Genomic DNA, 26,265 nt, shown 5'->3' with positions numbered 1-26,265 from the left:
CCTGCCACACCCACTTATGTGGACCTGCTGCACTCGCACACCTGTTTCCTCTTTGCGCTTACTTTAGCTCCATTGTTCCTGTCTGCTGTTTATGCTGATGCCTAGTTCATATTCCACCATTCTGTCTCCTCTGGATTTTGACTTCAGCCGAGTTTGCTGGTTGCAACGTTAACAATGCGACTATTTGTATTTGTAACTCAGCCTAATGTCAGATTTCCTTGTTTTCAGAGCGTACGTTTGGTTAAGTCATTGTTTTGTACAAGGTTTGACTTGGAACTGTTCGAGCTATAGGAAAATCATGTGATGTTTACATGTTGTCCATCCATCCATCTTCTATGCTTATCCTCACTAGAGTGGCGGGTATGCTGGAGCCTATCCCAGCTGACTTAGGACGAGAGGCGGGGTGCACCTCGGACTGATCGCCAGTCAAGTTTACATATTATGCTTTATTTTGAATACTTTTCATTAGTCAGTAGTAATAGTTTGCATTTCTGTATATTTGGCATTTAGTTCTAGTTTATTGATATTTTGCTGTGTAATCATATATTTTTTGAATATTGATAAATCTGTGCTGAATTAATTTTAAAGCACCAATAACTGTTGTAGATAGGTTTGTTTATTTTTGTTGCTCAATTATGGCACAGAGCAACAGCTTTTCTGTTACAGTGATTGCTTGATGTACTAACAACACAATCTTTGTTGTCGTTTCTAATTTTTTTTGTTGTTATTGTACTGAAAGCACAAGCCAGAAGCTTTGTACCTTGCTGAGAAAGTGGCAAAGGAAGATTTGTTGCCAGTACAAAAACCAAACACATGAAGTGCGCCTGAGCTGCCCTCACCAAGGGGGTCATTTATACACACAGATTATTTATATCCAAAACATTGTATTTCCCCCGTAAGATGTACTATAGTCGACCCTTGTTTATCACAGTTAAGTGGTTCCAGACAGGACTGCAATTAGTGAATTTCCGCGAAGTAGGAACCCTTACTTATAAACGAAATATTTTCATAGGTAGAGCATAGAAAGCCTGTTTAAAACCTTCTAAATATGGTTTTTAGCTATATTAGAGCACTCTAGACATGAAATAACACTCCCATAGTCGCATTTATACTCCTATTACCCAATGTAGTTTACATAACAATAGAAAATAAGACCTCTTAGACATAAATAAGACATTACGTAGACTCACACGTTAGCTATATCAGTGGTTATTGGTGGTTATTGTCTCAATGTAATGTCCCTGGCACCTAGTGTGGTAGGATGCTACCGCAATGGTACAGTGAGCATTCACACAGGAGCTGCTGTCAGCCACAACTCACGCCAGTCACTGCCATTCTCCACACTGCTAACCATGCTAACACTCAGCAACTCTACAGTAGCTAGCAGACGTCACACATGTCAGTTTCCAGGCCCCACCTATTAAATGCACACACAATGTCACAGCTATTACACGCCACATAACATCTTCCAAATGCCTGATATTTCTGTTTTCAGTCATTTAGCCATTTGTATGAATTAAAATGCTTAATTTGAAGACAAGCGGCATAAAAAATTGATGGGAACGCTTAATTTGGGTCAAGAATATGTAAAATGTTCTTATGTATAGATATGTTTTAACCAATAATAGGCCGTCTTCAACCACGAAACAGTGATCATTTATTAACTACTTTTTGAAAAAACGTAATAGAATAAGGGTGCTACAGTATGTTTGAACCGTGATGCAGCGAGGGACGACCGTATTCATATCAGTGAGACATACGAAATGCCCTATTTTCTATATTTTGACACGATTCGCACTTCATGTCAACACTTGTGGATCTGTGCCTGTGACAGTTTAGACTGTACAACTCCAAAAATAGTGCGGATTGCAGTTACCTGACACCTGACAGAGGGTGAGCTGGACATTGGACTTCAACATTGTCAGTTCCTGGACCGCACATGGTGCTACCTTGGTTTTATCTGTCTGACAATGTGATACATTTCACATCATTTGACAGCACGGTGTAAAATGATGCAGTGCAAAGTGTTCTAGGGAGTTCTGTGCTATTGCACTGCAACAAAGGGCTTGCTTTTATGTTTTATGTTAACATTTTGATAACATCATAACATTGAACAAAAAAGTGCACTTTCAGGTGAAGAAATAAACAGCCTATCACAAATAATCTGTTGCAAACTTGTGTAAAGTATATACTAGACTACATATAATAAAAGTAATAAACTGGCCAATAGCGTTTTTTTTTTTTTTTAAGAACAAACCGAGATGCTCTCTTGAGGGGAGTGAAAAAAATGTAATACAGTCAAACTTTTTTTTTCAAACGCCTTGGTTTTTGTACGACTCGGTTTTCAACAAACATTTTGCCTAGGTTCTCGTACTGTCTAAATTAGCATACAATATTGCACATAACAAACTTGTATTTTACCCTTTGCTACATTGACTCCTGTGGTATTAATAAAGATGTGGACGGCCTACTCCCAGCATTGCGTGTTTATTCAGCCATCTTGGTAACACACACCCAACACCCAACCACAATACTACGGTAACCTGTAAGGCACATTCACTTGAAAACTCCATTTGGAATGTTACGCATACTAGTCTGTTTGCCGCATCAACAATTCGTCATTCATCATTCATAACAGTGATCACAAATGACCGAAGATGTTGACAAACTGTTGGTGTGGCTCTCCACCTCTCTCTTCCGTCCCCTCCTTGCTCTCTCCGCCTCACTGTCTTAGTGATGTTAAATGTTCATCATCATTCATAACTATTTTGTGTAACACTTTACAATAAGGTACACAAAGTTACAGTAGTTAATGAGGAACGAACCTACCTAACCCTTACCCTAACCACTACTCATTAATTCGTTGTTAGTTCTTCATTAGTTCCTCTGTAACTACTCTAAATTTATGTGGCTTCGTTCCTCAGTAACTACTCTACTCATTAGTTCCTCATTATTTCTTCATTAGTTCCTCAGTAACTACTCTAAATTTATGTGGCTTCGTTCCTCAGTAACTACTCTACTCATTAGTTCCTCATTATTTCTTCATTAGTTCCTCAGTAACTACTCTAAATTTATGTGGCTTCGTTCCTCAGTAACTACTCTACTCATTTGTTCCTCATTATTTCTTCATTAGTTCCTCAGTAACTACTCTAAATTTATGTGCCTCAGCCATTAGTTCCTCAGTAACTGTTGTATTTTTGTGTACCTTATGGTAAAGTGAGACCCTGTTTTGCATTGGTTTCTGCTTGTAAACTTCTCTTTAAACTGTTTTCATATTTTGAGAGACTGGATGGGTGTCTGATTAATTGGATTTACATTGTTTCCTGTGGAAAAAATTGCTTCGGTTTTCGTACGTTTCAGTTTTCGGTTGACCTTTTATGCGTGTGCATGCATGCATTTTCATTCACTGATATACAGTTACGTACAAGACTAAAATTGTGGAGACCCTGACAAAGCGCAGGTGTAAACTCAAACCCTGATTTTGTATCATATTTTCCTACTATGTTATTCGATATTTGGACCCTGTTTGTTTCATGACAGTTTGACATTAACTTCCAGACAGAGGGCACTCAAAGGGCGCTTCAATAGGAATGTCAGTTTGAGGCCATTGAAATGCTCGAATAAACTCCTACCGTATATTACAGCAGATTTGCAAACATTTGACCGGAAGAATTCATATACACAAAAAGGGATCATTAGGCGACTAGATTGATGTCACAGTTGGTAATTTCAAGGTTTGGTTGATGGCTGGCATACTGTATTGCCCAGACTGAGGTAATTAATCCATCTTTGCTCAAGTCCAAAACCTCTGTTGCTTGAACGTGTGTGCCTTGCCAGCAATGCTGTCAGTTGCAATTGTGTGTCACGTTCCTTTTGTTTCTGTTATTCTGCTTTTAATCCCCCTTTAAATACCTCACAGATGTGTGTAAAAAGTGTGCACAGACATCTGTGAGGTGGTGAGAGTGTGGCAGGACGCTTGTATGACTTGTTAACCTTGCATTGTTTATTAAGCATTACATACATTCATCAGTTGGCCGTCTTTAACCTCACGTTGATATTGATTTGATTGAAGCAAAAAAAAAAGGAAACAAAAAGATTGCAGACCAAAAATGAAATATGTCACGACTATACACAGTTGAAATGTGTTAAATTAATGAGATGAAAAGAATACGAAAGGGCGGCAGCAGGTAGAGCAGATGACGGGGTCAATGGGAGGCCCCATAAAACTGATTATGATAGATGATGACAGATCGGAGCATTTGTGCAGGCAGGGAGGGCGATTAATAGGAAAATTAGCAACCATGGTGAAATCATTTGTGATCTACAGTGCGCGCATCCTTTCATAAAAGCTTTAATATTGTCTGTGGAAAATTGGGTAATACCAACAGCAGAGCACAATTAATATTTTATGAAGACTATTTTATTTTTTTCTCCATTTTCTCAGACATTAATAGGAAAAATGTGGTAAAGCAGTGTAGTGAACCTGGGGAGTGTGCATTATAGACTTTGTAATTACATCCGCTTGTGGCTTAGAGGGGGCGTTTCATGTTGCAGATCGAGTGCTTGACAGATGAAATCTAAGGCTGTCAATTGTATTTCCTCATAGAGTGCCTTCCAATCATCTACAGTGCAGCACATATTTTCATAACTAACTCACCTCAAGATATTGTAAAAGCCAGCATTTATATTGCTCTCTAATATTGAAAAATAAGTGAACATTCAGACAGAGGACAATGTGACATCCAAGTAGCTGTTTCTGTCCCCTGATGGCACTTCTGAGAACACAAGTGACAGTAAAATTAGGTTCTTTAAAACTAATTCTCTTAAAAAAAAAAAAAAAAAAAGAATTTAAACTCATATTAGGAAGGCAAATCTTCAAACTCTAATTAATCACGCTGCTAGCCAATAAATTAGAACAAAAGCAAAGAAAGAAAACACAAAAATCAGCTTAATTAGCAAGAGAGTAAGAACCCTGAGATCAAACTCCGATCATTTCAACTTTTAACAAATGCAGACTGGACTAAGGATGTGAAGGCATGAGACTAAGAATAGACTGCAGAGAATTAATTTCTGTCTTCAACCAAGCAGCCACGGGGTCATTAACACAGACTTGGCTTGATTTCCAGATGATTCATATTTCCCAATACGCAACACATGGTCAAGTTTCTTAGTGTGACTTTGATGCTCTGAGCATGTCCTCCCCATTTCTGGCAGAGTGTCTCACCCAAAGGTCCCGAGGGGCGGGGGTATGTAGATCCAATCCAAGTTACTCAAAACCATGATTTAATGGAACTCACTGAAGCACAAGCACTGGCAAACAACGTTTATTGCTCAGTTTTAGTAAGTGTGACGTGGTTAAAGACTAAATAGGGTTGCTTGTCAGGTGTCTACCAGGCCTTTTCTTTCAAACTTACTGATGTTTTAACCAAAAGCTTCAAACCTAACGAATCTTTTCAGTGATTCTGATTCCTATGCTTATCCTGTTCACCGTCTTGAGTAAGCTGGAGCCTATCCCGACTGCCTGCGGTGGAGAGGTAGGTACAACCTGGACTGGTCACCAATCAATCACAGGGCAAGCTTCAAGCCTGTTTTAGGGAGTTTTTTCTGTTTAATTAAGAAAGTAATCATTTTCAGCAAGCAAGCAACTGTAACACTTGCACATTTTAAAGGTCATCCAAAATTCTTAAACACGGAATAAAGTGAGGAAATACATATCAATTTCATAGATGTAATGCAACACGTTCAAAAGTTAGCGGCTTCTACGGACCCCCGTAACTGTTCAGACAGTCTTTTTTACATTTAAAACTTAAAACAATAAATGTCATTTATCTAATAAATAAGATATTTAAGAAGTTTCTGTACAAACATTTCCGCAATTTAGGTCGCCACTTGTCATTGAAGGGCGATGGTGAATTCTGCAGCCAAACCAGTTGAGAACCAATGCTCTACACGTCCCCACTATGTGTTTAAAGAAAATAAATCATGTTTGGGATAACGTTTAACTGGTTTCCAGGAATTATTGGGGTTTTTCTACCTATGGCAAGTTAGTGTTTAGAATGTGTAATTCAGAGTTCTTCGATGTACTAACCAGTGTTGGGCAAGTTCTTATTAAAAGTACTTACGTTAGAGTTACCAGAGATGTCGATATTATCGGCCAATAAATGCGTAAAAATGAGATATCAGTTTGTATTGGTATCTAATATTCTGTTGAAAATGATATCGCCGATATATAAAAATGCTGCACGTTTAACAGAAACATCCAACAAAATAAGGGTCTGAGAAAAACAGTTGGAATTCACACTAAAAATGCTTGTTATGTGAAGGGGAATTAAGGCATCTGACTTTAACTGAGCATGATTTTCTAATGACTTTTGTTGAGACAAAATATTTCTAATCAACAAGGTACTTTTTCTATAACTTGTATTGCACGTTGCGGTATTTATCTTATTTTGCTGTGTTTATTTGTGAAATGCATCCACTGGCATCACAGTAAAAGAAGCATACATGGGATATCGGTAAAAAGCCAGTGTCGAGCACTTCTAATAGTTACTAGTAACTTTCCCCAAAAAATAATGAGTTAGTAACAGAATTACCACTGCATAAAAACATCTGTATCCGGCCCTGCGTACAGCCACATACTTCTCAGATATTCAGGAGTAAGAGGGGGTATTCAGGCATATCTCTGCTGTAATGCGGGAGCCCGAGAATGCCTGAATACATACCATCTTTGGGGCTGGCAGAGGTGTGAAACTATTCACACCTTAGACGTATGGGGCGCAGGTTGGCATGGAAAATAATCCCCTGGTTCCTTCCAAGGGAGCATTAGCATTTCACACTTTGGACACTTTTACGCTGGATTGGTAGTTTTGGCCGCACTGGCCCCACTGCTATTAGTCAAATATGTAGGGAGAGGCCTGACATTTTAAACTTATTATCTTGTAATTTACATTTTACATGATTTAATTACTTATAATTTATTTATATTATATCTATTACGATGGGCATTGTCATTTTCAACATTACAAATAAAGATGACACAGTATCACAGCGAAAATGTTTATTTTCTGCTTACAGGTCACTAGTGCAATACAAAAGTGTATAATAAGATGCATAAATAAAAGCAGAATAAAACAGCACTTTGAGTACCTTGGGAGATAGGCAGCGCTATACAAGTGAAAGCTTATAAAAATGTACACGTTTACATGCCGTTGAAGGCCTCTAGTGCAACTTTTTGGTGATGACATGCAACAAATTTTTTGTCCGCCTCTAGTCGTGGCAGCACCCCGCACAGTGGTGTTAATTCGCTGCTACGATGTGAAGGCCAGACGATCCACACAGGCTTTCCATCCAAGATGGCATCCTCCTCCTCACACATGAGATCCATTGTAGCTCTTTTCCATATAGCCTCTTCGATGCTATGGACAACACCGGCCTTTGCTTTGTACACCTGCAAAAGCACAGAAAAAAACAGAAGTTTGAGCACTGAACACAACAGATAGGGGAGAGCCAAAGAAAAACACGAAGAGATACGCTTACTCCTTTGTTTCTTGGCTTCTCTTCAGGACTGTCCCCCTGGCTCTTGAAATTTCAAACATTTGCAAAATATGTTTCTCAACAGGCTAAAAAGGAAAGGGTTCAGTTAATAATAAAAAATATTTGTAAAAATATTTCAATAACAATAAATTCAAGATATAAGAAAGAAAACATGTTAATTCCAAGATAGTTTTAGTTTGCACAGGAAAAGGACAATGTAACTCACCCACTATGGTCTCAGGAGCCACACTTGGGTAAGCCAAGGCAACTTCCTGTGCCAAGAATGTTGTTTACCTTTGTGTTGTGGGGTGAAGATACAGTAGAGAACAAAGGAAGTCCGTGATTAGGTGGGAAAAATGGCCTGCAAGCTAGCAGAGTACAGAAGACTTTTATGATTCAATACACATATAACAAATACAAAAGTTTGTGCATCATATTTGTTGATGGGGTCATCTTGGGCATTTTTTTTTTTTATTTTGAACATGAACTAAAGTTGCTTAGATAATATAAGATTTACAATATATGTACTTCCTGAAATAGTGCAGTTTTTCTTCATTTCGACCTTTTTTCTGCCTGCTGCAATGTTTCCCCCTGCGCTGCTCATTAAATGACTCTATTTGGTCTGGTGGACTCTGCATCTCCATCCCCCCTTTTACATCTGACTATGAACTGAGCCAAGTCAATGAGCCATTTGCTGACACTTACAATGCGTGCCTATTTGACAGTGAGAAGTGGGATGGAAATCATTTTCAGTCGATCAAAGTGATAATCTATTGAAATAAATATTTACTTTTGATTATAATACAATAATATTTGTATATTTTAAGGAGCTCCTTAAAATATGTACAAAAAATCTGATTTACCTTTTGAAGTGGCTGTGGCCATTGAGAGCTATTTCATGAAATTAGGGTTGAGTGCGAAGCTTGTGAGTTTCAATTGTCTACCAAAACGCTAGGAGGCAGTGTTTTCCTGAGAGTAAGCAACCACAACCCACAACTCTTCCTGTGCTGTCGTATTGAACAATGGTGACTGAAGCGACATCCAACTCGGTGAGTAATAATGCACCACACTTCACTGTCTGTAACTAACGTCTATCCATCCATTTTCTATGCCGCTATGGAACCTGACGTTGGGAGAGAGACGGAGTACACCGTGGACTGGTCAGGGCACATATAGACAAAGAAACATTTACACTCACATTCATACCTATGGACAATTTAGAGTCGCCAATTAACCTAACATGCATGGTTTTGAAATGTGGGAGGAAACCGGAGTACCCGGAGAAAGCTCACGTGCGGGGACGACATGCAAAGTCCACACAGAGATGCCCAAGCGGAGATTCGTACCCAGATCTTCCCGATCTCCTGACCGTGTGGCCACCTGCTAACCATTCGGCCACTGTGCGGCCTAACTGTAACATTTGAAATCCTAATCAATTACATTAGTGGAACCATTATCTTTAACTCCGTTACTCCCAGGAGTGGTTATAACCAATCTAAATTGATTATAGATTTTTAAACACACACATACGCCCCTATCATTTTGAACAGGCATAGCAGTTGTAGCACATTTCAGCTTTCATGGGCTGTTGGGGATATTTGTCAGTTTCAGTCAGTGACTCCATGTAGACTCTCCCTCCATCCATTAGCTATAGCACTTATCCTTTGGAGGACTGCAGTCAATCCCGGATGACATTGACAGGTCGCCATTCAATCACAGGCTTGACACACGGTGAAAGACAAACATTTATAAACTGCTTTTTTTGGAGGGGTTGCGGGGGGGTCTATCAGAGGAAAGGAGTAAGCTGGAATACAGAAAGGAAGCACACCAAAACATACCCAAACAGACTTCTCGGACAACATTCTAATTTTCACTCCCATTCTATTAACGGCATTTAACACAAAGCAAGCGTCTGCAAGTACTGGGTATGTTGAAATTGAATTGTTACATACAGGATATTTAACTCGAAGACAAATCAAGAACTTCAATAGGTTATCTTGGAAAATCCTCTAATGTGACCAAAGAGACATCATCAACCTTAATTTTCCTAGTGAGTGGCTTGCTAACGCGACTGGAGCATTAGATGGAAAAGAGCGGAATTTACTGCAACATTAATCAACTTTGTCCCAACAGAGTTAAACTCACACGCGACAAAAAGGGAGCATTACTTTTGTGTGCCTTATTTTTCCCATTGGAACAATTCAATATTAAGAGTTATGTTTTGCATAATAGTCATCCCTCTCCACATCGTGTTTGCAATTTTGCAGCTTCACTCTCACGTTTTTTCAAACATACATTACTAAATAAATCATGCTATTTTGTGATTGAATACAGCCTATTAATAGACTAAAAATATCCATATTTAAGCAAATGTTACATTTTTTGCCTAAATGATGCATTTTCAGGCATAAAAATGGCTAAATGAATTAAAATGCAAATATAACTGTAATGTTGGGTGACACTCACAATCACCAGACTTGATCGCTGGAACAACAATCTTTTATTGCAGGTTTGAATGATCTCACAACAGGCACAATCATCCACCCGTCACTCAGCTCCCTTATAGAAACACACATGAGCATGAGTCATATTTATGTCTTAAATGACTTATTTACTCTTTTCATGTCTACTATATTGGGCAATGTGATTGTAAAAGTTACTATGGGGTATTATTTCATGTCTAGAGGGCTTTAATAATGTTAAAAAAAAATGTTTAGAAGGTCATAAACAGGTTTTCTATGCTCTAACTATGAGAATATGCATTTATAAATTTGGAATCCTACTTTACGGCAATTAATTTATCAAGGTTTGTTCTGGAACAAATTAACCGCGATAAACAAGGGATTACTGTATTTATACTTGTGCTATTGGTCAGAGAGATACATGATTTCACTTACAGTCTGAATATAGTCATCCCTCGTTTATCATGGTTAATTGGTTCCAGACCCAACCTTGATGAATTCATTTCCGCAAAGTAGGATTCTTAATTTATAAATGGAATACTTTCATAGTTAGAGCATATAAAACCTGTTTACGACCTTCTAAATAAGTTTTATAACATTATTGCAGCCCTCTAGACATGAAATAACACCCATAATAATTTCTGCAAAGTAGAATTCAATATTAAGAAACGGAATATGTTTTTGACTTTACCGTGATTAGAGCCCTGTAGACATGAAATAGCACCCCTATAGACACCTTCGCAGTCTACGGGATCAATGCAAGGACATAAGAGACGCCCGCCGCTCATAGCATATATATGTAAAGTTAAGAACATTTTTCAAGCAGATTGGGGAAGAAGGACAAAGTAGAAACCAAAAACGTACCACTTCCACACTTCACTCTATCATGCCGTGGCTGACTGCATGCAGAGTGTTAAGGTAATGTAATCTATGCCTCATCAATGTAACATTACTGACGCCTAGTGACCAGAATACTACCTATGACTTGTCTTTCAATATGTTTGACTAATAAAGGCCATAGGAAACCACAAAACGTCGATCCTTAATTTTGTTCAAGGGTCGACTGTATTGGAATGAACTAACAAAATTAAAGATGAATAGTGACCTTTTACAATAGCCAATGTGATCAAAGGTCCATGCGGCTTTTTCAAATATCTTAGTGACCTCAAATGCATTACATTTGAAAATATCGATGCATGTTATCAACGGTAAAAGCATAATTAATGTTTTCATAGTTCACACAAATCCTGTATAAGAGTGCTTGACTGGTAGTGTCTCTGCAAGCTTAGTAATAAGCTGGGTAGAAGGAAAATATAATAATGATTAAGCCCCAGGTGAGACTGTATAGTGGAAAGACGGTTCAAACTTGTTATTCCCCAGTTTCACATTCTCTCAGAGGTTAAAATGAAACATAACAGAATGAATTGCAACGTTTACTTTTTATTATACTACCTGTTCTTGCACTGCTTTTAGGGAACGGTTAATACAAATGTGTTTCCTCTGTGCAAAGACAGTTTTTTAAAAAACTCTTTAAAGCTCCTCTTCGCTGAAGTCATGATTCTGCTTTGAAGGCATTTTTTTGCTAAAAATGCATCAATGTCAAAGTGGGCATGATGCTGCAAAGACTTGACCACATGCATAGGCACAAATCTGCCCATCGTGCACTTTTCTCCTTGTTACTTATCCCTGACCTGCTTTTAAAAAATATAGTCAGCAGCAGTGCACCATCTCTAATGATGTGTTATCACAGTGGTTCCCTGCATAATACCCTCAATGTTGGAAGAAACCATCAAGCACCACTGATACCGAGGGACACTTTAGGCAGATGGTGATACTTTACTTCACTTGACAGAGAAAACCAGAGAGGCTTTGTAAACAGACAAATTATTGGATAGAAAATGTAATTAAAAGCCATGAATCTGTCTAATTTTTTTGATTATTTATACAGAACCGCGGTTCATAATATGAATGGCATTGATAGATGCTTCTCCTCATTGGCTGTATGTATTTTATACAAAGACGAGAACACCATCACAGTAATTCATGGCAGCCTTTGAGGGAAAATAGTGAGCAAGGCTGTTTGAAAACTCATCTGTGTTTGCTCTTGCTCATTTCTTTCTGCCTTGTCCCATTCTATTTCAAAGCAGCTGAAGAGAAAGATGCAATCAAATGCAAAATGGCTGGGAGAAAATGTGACTATTGGGATGTTTTTGCATTACAGACCTCCCCATGTCATTAAGGCAGAATCTCATTTTAGCCCAGAAGGAATCCGGAAATGCTTGAAGATATTCTGAAAAGGGTAATTAAAAAGCCTCTAATTTGACATTTGACGCCACTTTCCTTTCAAAGTAATCACATGTCTGTGTCGGAAGTTTAGTCGCAGAGGCAAAAATATTGAAGATTATTCTTAAATGGCTTTCTATAACAAAATACAAACTAAATCTAATTATATGGTCGAGTGCAGGAAGGAGCAGTTTGCTGCTGTTAAGTCAGGTTAGTGGTGCATTAATTTAAATCAAGCAGCCATTGTGTGTTGGCTAGCAGCTGTTTTGGGCCCTGTGTGCAATACAGCTCAGTCTCCAACAAGTGCTAGCTGCAATGAGGTGCATCGTGGCGACTTTTAATTTCCCTCTCTATATTTGCAGGAGGGGGGAGCGGAAATAGATTCCCAGATTATTTCCATCTATAATTTCTTATCTGGTGATGTGTGTTCCTTCTGCCTCCACCCTATTGCCCCCTCCTGCAGGCACTGCCTTTGACTCCCTACTCCCAATCTAGAAATTGAATTTGTGGAGAGGAAATTAGAAATGAGAGCATTTCCATTTCAATTTTTACTTGTGTTGCACCACGTTTAATGCAAACTAAGCTCACGCTCACGTGGTGATACCCTTCACCTCACAACCTTGTCACCTGTAACCCACTGTCACCCTTTAAACCCCTACGAGCCTCTCAGTGTCTACTCTCCTGGCCCTTTAAACCGGCCGACACCTTAAAACCAGCCCAATTTCAAGCCAAAGTGTGCCACCTGCTTTTGGCAGCTGGAAGCTCTGGCAAATGTAGATAAATGAACAGAGCCACCTGAGGGATTTTATGAATCTGCTGCTGCTGCTTGGCAGATTTATTTGCTCGCCGCCACCGAGAGCAGCACTGCAAACACAGATTAAAGCCTCCAGCACGAGCAGCCCTGCCCGTTCTCCTGTCCTTCGCTCCCTATGACCACCACTACAGGCACCCAAAGGTTGCTGACCTGTAATTCATCAGTATTTCCAATTGCAAAGTACAACATTGTGTTTTTCTGCCCTCCACGAGCCTCATCACCACAGAGACGTAAGCCATGTTTGTTTAGTGACTGATCTAATCTTACATCATTATGCAGAAGGGTCTTTCACTAAATCTTCAATATCTCCTATTAGGTTTGATTGCATACACTGCAGATGCTTTGCTATACACTATGTGACACTGTAGTTTAGTCCCTTATTCCTTTGCTTTTAAAGTCTAAAATAGAATGTGTAGAATGTGTATCATGAAAGTGAGCGTCTTAAAGATGAATAATGTGTCAGCTCATTAGTAGTAACCTTAAATTAACATAAAGTGAAATACTTACAAATCATGCTGATGGTACACTGACACAGCACATACAAAGAATAATAGATATACTGTTGCTATGGTGACCGCAGTAGGGTGAGTGGCCACTCTCTATGTTGTTGTGTTATTTTTAACATTGATGTAAGTGTTACCATTTGTACATATGTTGCATCTGATGATGGTTGTTGCTAGTGTAGTTATAGAACACTGAAGACAGGCAGTCAATGCGTCTCCAATATCAAATATATAACTAGTGTCACCACACGTATCCTACCAACCAATGTTTTGTCTGCCGCAGTTGATTTGTATTTAAGTGAGTAAATAATGTTATTTCCACTTTAGTTTGGGAGTAAAAAATTCAAAAAGCAATTACACCTTACTGCTACCTTAAGTCTTCCTTGACTTAAATTACTCATTTTACATTTCATCAACTGGCCCAACCAGCAGTAAAATTAATGTTGTGTTTAAAAAGGCAAAAGTAATTTGGCCACTTACAGTTTTGTTCTGCTAATTTCGAATTTAGTCGCTCAAGGTTTTTAAATTGGGAGACAATTCCTGAGAGCATGCAGACAATTTTCTTTAAGTGTTCCATCACTATCAACAAAAAAGCACAAATATGGAAACTGTGCACGTTATGCATATTTGGTGAGCACAAAAACCCTTCATAGGATGCGTTCATGTGGTCTTTTGGCTGCAGAAGAACTGACACACTTTCTCTCATCTCTCTCGTAAATCAGTAGAAGAAGAGCAAGTTGAGTCACACATTGGCTGAGCACACCCATGGGATATAATTTAATACTCTCATTAATTAATTGTTCGTGGGAAGCAGTTAAACTAATATTGAAGCAGACAGGCACACCACTGTGCAGTATTTTACAAGCGCAGACTGACTGGTTCAAAAATGTTTTCTCATCTTTATACAGTTAGGTCCAGATGTATTTGGACAAAGACAGGTTTTCGAACTTTGCCTCTATATACCACCACAATTGATTTAAAATAAAACAATGGCACTGTGGTGGCAGATGGAGGCAAAATCATAAAAACTGTCCAAATGACTTTTCGATCTAAAAGTAACCATTTTGTTATATCCTCCTGAGCCGCAATACTATAGAAATGAAATAACTTCAGAGTAGTCAGTGGAAAGCAGTATAGATTTAGTGCCCTCAGAAAATAAGTCAACACACAGCCATTATGGTCTAAATACATCCCACAGTGAATATGTCCAAAGTGTTCATATTTAGTGCGAGCACCATTGTTATCTAGCGGCGCCTTACTCCTCTTGGGCATTGAATTCACAAGCGTTGCAGAGGTTGTGACTGGAATCTTCTGTCATTCCTCTACAATGACATCACAGGGCTGGTGGATGTTCGACACCTGGCTCCACAGGTGCTCAATTGTGTTTGGGGGGTACACTAGGCCACTCCATCACCTTCAGCGTCCCCAGAAAGGCCGTTTGGGCTTGTTATGTTGGAAAACTACCAAGAGAGGGGATGATGCTCTGCTTCACAGTGTCACAGTACATGTTGGAATTTATGTTTCCCTCTATGAACTGCACACCATGATGCTACCACCACCATGGCTGATGTCAAAAGACAATTATCTTGGTACTCACTCTTGGTGGCAGCTATATAATGATAATGGATGTGTGGTTAGTCATTTTCAGTGGAGAGTAAATCTAAACTACAAGCATTACACTGACTACTCTAAAATACACCCAAGTTACATTTTCACAGCATTGTTCATTGAGAAGGGCCTAGTGGTCTAGTGGTTAGCATGTTAGCAAGAGTCTGGAGATGGGGAGACCTGGGTTCGATTCTCCCTTGGGCATTTCTGTGTGGAGATTGCATGTTCTCCCATGCGTGCGTGGGTTTTAAATTAACTCTAAACTGTCCATCGGTGTGAATGTGAGAGTGAATGGTTGTCTGGACCAGTCCAGTCGCCCGAAGTCAGCTGGGATAGGCTCCAGCATGCCCCCGCGACCCTCATGAGGAGAAGCGGCATAGAAAATGGATGGCTGGATGGAATTCACTGTGTGGGTCCATGATGTCACTTACTTCCAGTCAGTTAGTAGAGAAAGTCAATGATCCCATATTCTACAGCCATTTTCAGTCCAAAAAGTGTTTATAAATGTTAGCATGTTCTCCCCGTGTGTGGGTTTTCTCCGGGTACTCCGGTTTCCTCCCACATTCCAAAAACAGGCATATTAGGTTAATTGGTGACTCTAAATTGTCCATAGGTATGAATGTGAGTGTGAATGGTTGTTTGTCTATATGTGCCATGCGAATGACTGGCGACCAGTCCAGGGTGTACACCGCCTGTCGCCCCTGCAACCCAAATGAGGAGAAGCGGCATAGAAAATGGATGGATGGATGTTCATTGAGAAGATGTACTTTGAATTAAAAAAATGGTTGCAGACATGTGAGGGGTGTATTCACTTTAATGAGATACTTTAAGTGAAACTTGTGCAGAAATAACTCTAAAGTATTAAATATAAAATAAGAGCAATGCCAAACGAATCATTGCTACTAAATAAAGGATCATAGCTTAGCTTTTAATTTACCCTCAGATTTTTTTTATCTTGATTGATTGAGGAGCTCAAAGTATTTTTCACGCTACAAAATGATTTGCAAATTCACTTTGACAGAATGGATTGCCTGACAACATTTCATTGCAGGTAAATCAGTTATTCTACTGCAACACAGAAGCCCCAGAGCACTAAATTTAGATGACTCCCTTCTTGTGTGTTTGTCAAAATGTGTTATTTGCCAAAATGCTCTAAAATGCAAACACAAGTAAGAGAAGCTTTGTCCTGAGTGAGAGCCCGGCATTCACACCTCCTCATGGTTATTAAAACTGTGGCAAACAAGAGAGTGTGACCTTTTTTCCATGCTATAATTCTTTATCTAACTTTAATGAAGAGTGTTCATTACAATTTAATCACTATTTGTCTGCAACACATCGATTAAGTATCAATATGTCAGGTGCTTTTACACCCACAGAGGGGAAAATCTGTGTTTTTATTTTCTTCTCCTATCAGCAGTTCATGAATTATATTGTTGCGTTAAGGCTCCACAGAGGCTTTGTCATATTCCAGTTCATTTATCACTGTAGATAGTGTATGCGACGTTCTTCTCCGCCTTGATCAGACTATTTTATTCAAACCTGTACATACTGACTGAACATCATTCCAACATTCAAGGTCGTCAGTCAATATGAATGCTTTCAGTTTGATTTAAACAAGATATTGTGCTTGTCAGCATGTGTGCAAACATTAAGTTTTAACTATTGAGCTGAAAGTCATTTTTCTATTTTTCTAAGAAGGTAGCAACAACTACCAGCCACCATGAAGGTGCACATTTTATTATGTAGTCAAACAACCATGACAAATTGTCAGGGACACCGATTCAATGCGGTGCCAGCATATGACTTACTGTACACACATTGTGTCATATAATGTATAATGTCATTTAATGTTATGTTAAGAGCCATCTATCTATTACTTACACCAATTTAGTGTCTCCAATTAACCTTACTTTCTGGACCACATAAACACAAGCCACAAAGGCACATGGAGGACATGCAGACTCTGTGCAGAAAGGCTGGAAGCAAGACCTTTCTTCATGTGAGATGGCCCCCCCATGCTGTTAAGATATTACTGCACATACATGCATTTTGACTTTACAATCATCAACTCAAACACAGTGATGACATTTTTTTCTTGGGATTCTGTAAACTTCATGCAGCATAAACAACGAATATGTGGCAGTGATGCTTACTGGCAGTTATGGTCTGTGCTTCTAAATCTCCCAAAGCTCCATTAGCTATAAAGGCAGTAACTGATAAGGATTTATAAATATATGAAATATCTTTAACTTGTTTGATTTCTGCTTCACAACCAATATACCTATGTACACATACACACACACACACACACACACACACTTTGTGAGAGCATCCACATTTTAGTAGCAATAAAGAACAAAATTGATATGGCAAGAAAACAATTTAAGTTTTTATGATGGCTAGATTCAGCCAGTCACGAATTTCCTGCACTCATAGAGGACAAGAGCCAATAACAACAGTAGAAGTAGCTGGTGTTAATCTAGCTGTAGTCAACAATACTGCCCGAGGTGATATCCACACAGTGCCAGTGTTTTTCACACACAGAGCTGTTACTCTTTGTAAAATGCTCCCTTAAGTCGATAGATTCAAAAGTGCTGGTGTTGCTAGTCTTAGATGAGGCTACTTCTCCAATTACCAGAACACCACTGACACCCACACCTACCCTTCAGCTGCTGGTCCAGCTGGAGTAACTGTGAAGTACTCTAATTGTGGTGCTAAATTGCAAAAGTCAACATAAAAGTCAACTCCAAAAATGAAAATACACCGCAAACGGTGTGAAGTTTCATTCTTGGATGTATCACGGTAGGAATTTTGAGGTTGTTAATTTTTGTGTTATTGCTTTTCTCCCTTGCCTTTCCTGTCTTTTGGTTCTTTCATCACATAAGTGCAGGACCAGGAAGACGCTGGCTTATTTACTTCCTTTGTTGGTGTGACAAACTTTGACTGTTGTATCTTTATTCCACATCCTGTTTGTTTCCTGTCCTGTTGCTTTTCCAGCAGGTAGGTTGTGTTTGTTAACTGACTAGACCATTTGGTCCTCCTTTTCGTCACTTCAGGTTGACTGCTGTTAACACCACCTGAACATTATTTTGGTTATATTTGTGACTTGTTTTAGGTTTATTTGGTGCAGTCAACACTTCTTGTATAAATATATGTACTTTAGAACAGTGAAGACAATGCGTTGCTTATGCCAGCCTACAGTCTCTGTTTTGAGGTCCAACACAAAAACAAGAATAGCAAACAGGATGTGTACAATTTTATCCTTTCCACATGGTACTCAATAGAAAAGTACACATTCAGTGTATAAGTGGTCCTCGGTTTATGTCGCTGTTTCATGATTACGTACGCATGTCATTTAATCTCTGTTATGACTCCCAAGGCAGTGAGGCAGACTCGTCTGGTGGTAGTGTGTGAAAGTGGAATTGAAATTAGACATTATAAGACTCTCAGTGAAGAAATCAACATTGGTTGCATGCCCCATTCAAGCTACTGAAACGGGGTGACCATCATGAAGGACAAAGATGTAAAAGGATCTGCTCCTATGAAATGGACAGTGATAACAGCATAAGCAGTGTAGTGGTTTCATCACTCACACTCTCTTCTCCCAACAAGCCTGTCTCTCACACACAGTGTGCAAGACAACTACATGAATAAAAGTGAGGAATTGTTCTTTATTTAATTTAATTGTTGTATTTCATTTTCAATTGTTACGAGCCGCCAATGCACTGTTGGTTGGCTACTATTGAGAATATCAGCAGAAGAAATGTGGATTGAAGGCTCTGGATGCAGAGGGACTGTATTGGCTGACACGACTCTTCAACATTGCGTGGAAGTTGAGAACTGTACCTCTGGATCGGCAGACCGGGGTGGTGGTGCCCCTTTTCAAGAAGGATGACTGGAGGGTGTGTTCTAACTATCAGGGTATCACACTCGTCAGCCTCCCTGGAAAGTCTATTCCAGGGTGCTGGAGAGAAGAGTATGACTGTTAGTTGAACCTCGGCTACAGGAGGTGCAATGTGGTTTTCGTACCGGTCACGGAACACTGGATCAGCTCTACACCTTTGCAAGGGTACTGGAGGTTACATGGGAGTTTGCCCAACCAGTCTAAATGTGCTCTGTGGACTTGGAAAAGGCATTCAACCCTCACGGTGTCCTGTGGGGGGTGCTCAGGGAGTACGGGATTGTACAAGCAGTAAGTGAACATCGGCCTCCGCCAAGGCTGCCCTTTGTCAGTGAGTGATTGATGTGCACCAGTTATTAACGTCTTACTGAAACACACACGCTACCGAACATTGGTTCCACTTTAGAATCAATCTAGACCTACAAATACAGTAATATTGGAAATCTTAAAATTTGTCAATTTAATGCACACTAACTTAACAAAATTAACTAAAAATGGAAGAACTGACTCAAAGCTGGCTCTTATGGCAGCCACACTCCAACCAAAATCACTACTGATTTTCTATACCACTTGAAACTTACAGGTAATGTAGAAGCAACAAAGCTGCATCACTTAGCTTCGAGCAAGGTGACTGGTTTGTTGATTGGCCTCTTCGGGTAAACTGGGTTGACAAGACTCCTCCCTTGTTCAATGTTTTTCCTTTGCCTCGGAGAATTTGAATTTCTTCAGAGAATGCTTGTCCTTGAACAAGTCCTATGCCAGTACCTTGTGCCTCTGTTCTTTCCTGCAGACTTGTGGCCTCCTTGATTGGTGGTGCCAACCCTTGAACTCCTTAACACATCATCCGAGTCTAGCGGATGATGTGTCAGCTTTGACTAATTTAGCCCAGCTAAAGAACTTCATAAAATGATCAAGTAGTGAACCTTCTGTCGTCAACGTGTGGTGCACTAAAGCCTTACGGACCACTAGGTCTTCAATTGTCTTCAATGTCTCCACAGGAAAGACTATCACGACACAGGAACTCTGGATCAGTAAACCAGTCAAAAGGAATGGGGTTTTTCACTTTCACTTTTCATTGTATAATCTGCTGGACCTTCCTCAAACTTTATGTGCCCCTGCTGACTTTGATTGGCGTGGTCCTTGATTTGCTGCATACGATGTGCAACAACGATGTTTAATCTTTTGGCATCTCCGTGAGCTATAGTTTGTCTCATGAACTCTGGGTGATCTTTATGATATTGTTTATCTCTCTCAAATCTTTTTGTCAAGCACTTGAGATGATTTGCACATATTTTGTTGGTTGGCAGACTTGGTTTATCTTTCTTCAATGATAAAGGCATTACACAATGACCGTCAGCATCAGCCTTTATTCCGCTTGTCATTATCGATATGAAGCGCAGGTTGTCTTGGGAAAAATGTGCATCCTCTGCCCTCTTCTTGCAGAAGTCTGACTCGAGCACCTTTATCACATCTGTAAGAGTGATTACCTCTTTGACTTGCGTTCGACATATGTAATGCACTTCACTGGTTAGATCAATAGCTGGTTGAGAACACTGCGTCACTTGCTTGACAACAACGCAGTACCTAAGGGGCCGACAGGCAGAGAGCAGGACAACAACACTTATTCAACCTGAAAGTGAAAACCCTCTTCACAAAGCACGACCCGTTGGTGAACTATCTTTAATTTATTACACAATGGCATGGAGTCAAAGATTTTATCACCAAAGTGGGCAGCGTTCGACAACAACCCGGGAGTTTCTGTGCCTGCGGTCTATGACGGGGTGACTGAAGTGAATCGTGAACTTGACTTGGGCTCACGGCTTCAGGTTGCACATGTTGGAGTTTCTCGGGTAATGTAGACGCCGCATTGAGCTCTAAATCATACAACGTCACCGCCATATTGGATGTGGCAAGAAAGAACGGAGAAGATGTCTAATTCATGTTCTGCATAGAATTTCATTGCAGTCCAAACAAGATCTCATGGGATTACCTTTCGCAGTTTACACAGGTAAGGCTGATAAAAACACTTTTGATTGTATTTAAAAAACAGCTTGGCATAATACTTTCAATTCCCGTTGTGAAACAACCGGAAACCGGAAATGAGCGTGGTTTATCCAGAAATGGATATGGCTTAAATCGGTACTCTCGGGAGGGTCAATCACAGAACGTGAAGAGTGAATACATAATGAGATTTTCTTTCATCACAATTACGGATAATGACGAGATGTACTCGTTTCATGCTCGTATTCAGCAAAAATGCATTATCTACATTACTATTATTATTATCCGCAGTTTCTCACTCAGGCATTTTGAACTGGAAGGTGGGAATAACTCAGCATTCACAAAATCGGCGCAGTTGGAGCATAGTAAATAGAACAAACAAACAAATTGTGTGTTGTGGGCATCTGAATAAGAACATTTGTTGCACCACTTACATATAGCTGGTTAAGCAAAAAATTCAAAATGACTTGTGTCTTGAACATGATTTGTCTTAAGAGACAGACATTGTTTCTTAGTGTTATTATCGCAGGCTTAATTATGTTACCGTTACATATTCTTAGATTTACTTTTTTAGGCGAGCAGAGGAAATAAAGCAAGCAAATTGTGTGTTGTGAGTTTCTTCACAAGAAGATTTGTTGAGCCACTTACATTTAGCTCGTTAAGGATAAAAATCCAAATGACTTGTGTTTTGAACAACAAATTCACAATGTAATACATTCAAGTCAAGAGACAAACTTTGTTTGTTATTATTATTATCAGAGGGCTAATTATATTACAATGACATATTCTTAGTTTGACTTTTTTTCAGTGTGAGCAGGACATAGCGCCAACTTACGTAATAATAGTGCATTTTTACCTCATTATGCAATAATCTGCCATATTCTGTTATATAATTTTTGAATGCATTTTCTAATAAACTTTGCTGGATTGTGTAGTGACTTGATGCATTTCGCAAAAGTAATTACAAAATGCAGGTGCTGCACTTTTTTATTACATAATGCAGCAAAGGTTATGACAAAATGAGTTCAAGAATTTAATTACAAAATATGACATTCTCACATAAGAGGAGAAAATTGATTACATCGTTACATGATGCACCGTAACATAACATGGTGCTACAATTTCACACTAGAAACACTGTATTTTGCCTAGAAAATAGCATAGTTTTTAAATGGTTACACGTTTTTTTTTGAGTAACTGAAAAATAAGTCTATGTTCTACAAATTACGGTGCATTACTTTTTGTACTAAACCTGATTCTTTAGTGAGAACTACTCATACATATGCATTGTCTCTGAGATGTGATTCACTCTGTCATTAAGAGAATAGGAATTTACTACGGCACAAATCAGATTAAATTCACTATCAGCATTATAAATGCTTACTCCATCTTGTTGTCTGTGAGGGATTGATTACTTTTAGCAACACCTACCAACAACGAAAGAGGCAAACTGATTATAAATGGTCAATTATAATGTTTATAAACTGGTGATCGTAAACTCAATTATTTTTGAGACTCCACTTTTTATGAGTCACTCCCGAAAGTGAATGGAGCGCTCCATTCACTCGATTCACTCAAAAAAACCAAAAAAACAAACAAACTTACACAGAGACTTCGATAGACTTACGCACTACACCTAATTGAGATGGTTGGCCAGTTGCAGCGATATGTCTGAATGTGGCAAATCTGCCCCTTAAACCAGGGGTGTCCAAACTACAGCCCGTGGCCCGCAATCCATTTTTAACTGGCCCGTGTCAAAGTCTATGGACACTACTCTCCTTCGACTGGGCGATGGCTCAAGCCGAGAGAAGGTGTGCCAAGTCCGGATGCAATCTGGCAAGTACCGCGACATCTTTAGCCTGGACAGAGGGGCTTGGCTTGGAACACCACTGTTGTTGTTGTAGTAGGAGTAGCAGCAGTTGTCACTCTGACGGCTCACAACATTGACAAGTTGCTTTGAGTAACACTTTTTTAATGTAAAATGCAAATCATTCAATAACTCGTACTTGAATAAGCAGTCATTGCATCGATGCTCTGCGATTGGCTGGCGACCAGTCTAGGGTGTACCCCGCCTCTCGCCCGACATACATTTTACTTTATTAATGACCCAGATTCGCCCAAAGTCAGCAAGGATAGGCTCCAGCGTACCCCTGCGACCCTTATGAGGATAAGCGGCATAGAAAACGGATGGATGGATGCATCGATGTTTAACAGTTACAAACCAATGCACAGTTTTTAGTAGAACACGTGTCTTCGTTGTACGTTTAGTCCAGGGGTGTCCAATGTGCGGCCTGGGGGCCATTGGCGAACCTACAGCTCCTTTTTTATTGGGATGCAGCATATGGTAGAAATATAATTAAAGAAAAAAAACAGCAAATATGGAGAAATTAGCACTAGAGGCACTATATAAAGAGAAAAAGCTTGAATGTTGACACTGTTAAAAAATAACACAAAGCTTTGTCTTTAGTTATTCTGTACATTTGCGAAAACATCTATGTGCCCCAGTGGGAGCATGACAGAAAATAATTGAAAACCACTGAGTTAGAGTAATAGTTGCACAATTAATTCCATATTACCTGGTTTCCTTTTTAATTTAGCTAGCAGCAGCAGTGGTAAAAGAGACAAATCCCCGTCAGTTCCGTTTCAGTAAAAAAAAATTGTGAGTTTTGAACAGCTCGATCAATACTCTACCATGTCAATTTTGAACATAAGTCTGTGTTTTATCAGTGTCACAGCGTGATGTCCAGTACCTCTTTCTGCAACGTATGATTAAAATTTCTTTGGAGGTTATGACTAACCACACCGGAAGACTGAAAAGATTATGGTGCCTCCAAAACTGCTGCACTGCTAATTGATATGTGCATTGGATGTTTGTAACCCTCTCTTACTGGACAAATTATTGAATATTGTTTAATGGACATTGTTTTGTTACTTAAACTTTGTTAAACACTTTTTGGACTGAAAATGGCTGTAGAATGTGGTGTCATTGATTTTCTCTAATAACTGACTGGAAGCAATTGACATCATGGACCCACACAGTGAATTTCATCCATCCATTTTCTATGCCGCTTCTCCTCATGAGGGTCACGGGGGTATGCTGGAGCCTATCCCAGCTGACTTTGGGAGACAGACGGGGTACACCAATCGCAGGGCACATATAGACAAACAACCATTCACACTCACATTCATACCTATGGACAATTTAGAGTTAATTTAAAACCCACGCACTCACGGGAGAACATGTAAACTCCACACAGAAATACCCAAGGGTGAATCGAACCCAGGTCTTCCCGATCTCCAGACTGTTACTGTGTGGCCAACATGCTAACCACTAGACCACCGTACGGCCCTACAGTGAATTCCAGTGTTAATAATATCTGCAACATAGATGTTCATTATATTTCACATTAGGCTTATGATCATATACTGTAGCTTTCCAATATGACATATTTATTCAAACATTGAGGGTGCTCTTTAAAATCACTTTGCAATTAAATTGAAGCTAAAATGGGCGCTAATGTGATTTGATGGACTTTGCTGTTATATATATAGACATGTAATGGAATGTAAACTGTATAAGCTGTAGACCATTAAATATCCCATTGGCTAGGTGGTCACACTAGCAGGCACAAATCAATGGGCATCAATCACTTATGACATTTTCACACAGTTGCTAAAGAAATATACTGCATATATCTGCGGCTTTGCCAGAATCTCAGTAGTACATCTTTTTGTAGGTCCTATTGTCCCATTAGGTCATTGCCATTTATGTAGTTTGACTTCGTTATTCTTATCAAAATATACAATTATTCAAATGGTTCAATGAAGCAAGAGCTACATAGCCTTGAGAAATGGAAAAGTTATCTAAAGGCAAAACATGGCCCTGAAAATTTCGAAGCACGAAAACTAAGCTTGGTAATTAGATGCTAAATTAGTCCTCGTGGACCAATTAGGCAGCACAAGACATGGGGGCTCTGTAATGCTTTGTCAACAAAAACTAAACCAGTACAAGGAGACAGACGGGTTGAAGAGAAACAAGTCGGAATGAGAGACAGAAAAGGGAGGAGGCCATGAGAGCATGCACCCAGATTAAAGGGGAGAAGACGATCAAAGAGGTGCATGTGAAGATTAAACAAACCTTTAGAAGAAAAAGGCTCCCATCATTTCCTGTATTACGTTTGAATTAAACTTTAATGCAGAAACATTGCTTGATCTCTTCTCTACAAATGACGATGCTTTCATTTGAATGCTGAAAATGTGAGTCCCTTAGCCCCATACTGGCTCGCTAGAAAGTCTTTATATGTGTTCTTTTCTGTGTTGCCTTAACTTTGTCTTACATCTTTTTTGTCTCAAAACCTTCCAGCTGTTTCTGCTACATTTTAATACATTATTTTTACAGATTTGTAACCACTGAATTAGAAAACAATATGCACTTTCTCTGAGTTCTGACAGTAGTTGTGCACAAACAATAACATTCTTAGGCTTTGAAACAGTCACCGTGTCCCATTTCAACAAATTATTTCAATGTATGCTTTGAATTTGTTGCCGCAGTGTCAGCTGATTGACTCCCTACAGCAGGAGTCTCCAACATTCATCACTGTTACAGCTACTTACAGAAACGAGAGGTGACCTACTTGGGTTATATTTACAGTACATGACGGGCAGCATCTAATTGTACTTTATTCAGAAAGTATCTCTCAACTCAAACAGTGGGACCGTTGGCATTTTGTGTTATTTTGTGGAAAATGTAATTGGTTCCAGACCCGACCATGATAAGGGAATTTCAGCGAAGTAGGATTCCTTATTTATAAATCTAATATTTCCATAGTTAGAGCATTGAAAACCTGTTTACAACCTTGTAAATATGTTTTTTAACATTATTAAAGCCCTCTAGACATGGAATAACACTTCTATAGTCACCTTTACACTTGTATTGCCCAATATAGTAGACACAAGAAGAGTAAATAAGCGATTTAAGGCATAAATAAGACCCGTGCTTGTGTGTTTTGCTAGAAATGTGTTCCATAGGGGAGCATAGTGAGTTGAGTTGAGTTTCATTTTGCTGTGGGTTATGGCCACGACGGCAACTGTGTTGTTAAGAGATTGAGATTTTTATTAGGGATTTTTGTGCATGTTCTGAGATAATTCAAACCTGCAATA

This window comes from Dunckerocampus dactyliophorus, chromosome 3, assembly GCF_027744805.1.
Source record: "Dunckerocampus dactyliophorus isolate RoL2022-P2 chromosome 3, RoL_Ddac_1.1, whole genome shotgun sequence".
Classification (NCBI taxonomy): domain Eukaryota; kingdom Metazoa; phylum Chordata; class Actinopteri; order Syngnathiformes; family Syngnathidae; genus Dunckerocampus; species Dunckerocampus dactyliophorus.
The sequence above is the reverse complement of the archived record's forward strand: the minus strand, read 5'-3'. Positions refer to the sequence as shown.